Below are 1,307 nucleotides of genomic sequence, written 5' to 3'. Positions count from 1 at the left end.
TAGAGGAAAAAGATAAATCAAAGGAGCAAATGTAAACTTTCCACTAGGGAAGCAAAAATAGAATTATTCCTGTTAATGTCTTGAAATATTAGATGATAAACAGTCAATTAGGTCAAGGGCTGCAATACTGAAAAATATATTGAATAATAGGGAAACATCTATTTAATAAAAATATAATATCTCTAAGATCAAAATTGACATTAGAACTTTTTTTTAATAGGGAACCCTTCTCAAATTTGCATGTCATTCTTACGCAGGAGCCATGCTAATCTTCTTTGTATCATTTCAGTTTTAGAACATGTGCTGCCAAAGCAAGAACTAAAGCTATTTTTGATATGCTATGCTGAGGTAAGAAGTTTCTTATTAGGTCCTCCTAATTTAGATTTTATCAGGATTTGGGACCTTTAGATGATGCCCACCAATCCTTGGCTTTACCTCTGTTTCCCTAGATGTTGAGGTAGTAATCATACCAGCTCAACTCTCATACAATTATAGAACGCCCAAATCTTTGGTGTGTCCATATACATCCTAACTTTCTGATGGGTCAGAAAGGATTATCCCTAAATGTCTGTGACTTAGCAGTCAATGTAGTGTTTTAATATTGCACGTACTCATCAAGTAAATCTTCAAATATCCAATGCCACTGAATTCAGTGGGGGCTCCCTCCAGTAAGATGTAGCATCTAAACAGCGGTATTGTGGTCTAATTGATGTGATATTGGGTGGCCTGAGGGTGTGTATGGCAGCTGCCCCCTCTGTAGTGCAGAGGTTAAGGTCATTTGGCTTTTTTCTGGGCACAGGGGATGGTGACTGGTGGCTGGGATGCTCCTCTGTAAGCCTCTTTGTGTGTGATTGAAGTTCTCTTATGTCTGCTTGGGATTATCCTCAGGAAATGCTTTCTGTGTGTCCATGTGTCTGAATGAGTATTGAGTTAACTGGCAAATCTGGAACTCATAGCTGTGGACCTTCCTAGATGTGTTGGGGCACAGGAGCTACATCCCTGGTCGCTGTGGTTTATTTGCCATCTGGTACTTTTTAGTCATCCCAGTGGCCTGAGTCTGTGTGCTTGGATTGTGCTGCATCTGCTGTTTGTCTCTGTTTGGTGTGGTGGCACATGGTGCAGGGCTCATGACTATTGCTGACTGCTGTGGAATGCTTTCTCCCCTATATGGGGTTCCTTAGAGTGGTATAGTGTTGGTATCTATGTGCAATTGTTAGACCTGTGGCAGTCTATATCACAGAAGTTTCTACTCTGGCTGATAGAGATCACTGGGGAACTAACTCTGACTGGGGTAGCAGATCATTTGA

At 40.9% G+C, this 1,307-nt stretch overlaps 1 non-coding gene across 1 annotated transcript; it reads right to left on the bottom strand.

Moving 5' to 3' along the window:
• Window positions 1-212: 212 nt before the first annotated feature.
• Window positions 213-315, bottom strand: LOC125614473. The gene has a single exon (XR_007345053.1). It is a non-coding gene; the product is annotated as a U6 spliceosomal RNA (small nuclear RNA).
• Between the last annotated feature and the right edge of the window lie 992 nt (window positions 316-1,307).

This window comes from Marmota marmota, unplaced genomic scaffold (assembly GCF_001458135.2).
Source record: "Marmota marmota marmota unplaced genomic scaffold, marMar, whole genome shotgun sequence".
NCBI lineage: Eukaryota > Metazoa > Chordata > Mammalia > Rodentia > Sciuridae > Marmota > Marmota marmota.
Note: the sequence above shows the minus strand (reverse complement) of the source record. Positions and strands in the feature narration are given on the sequence as shown.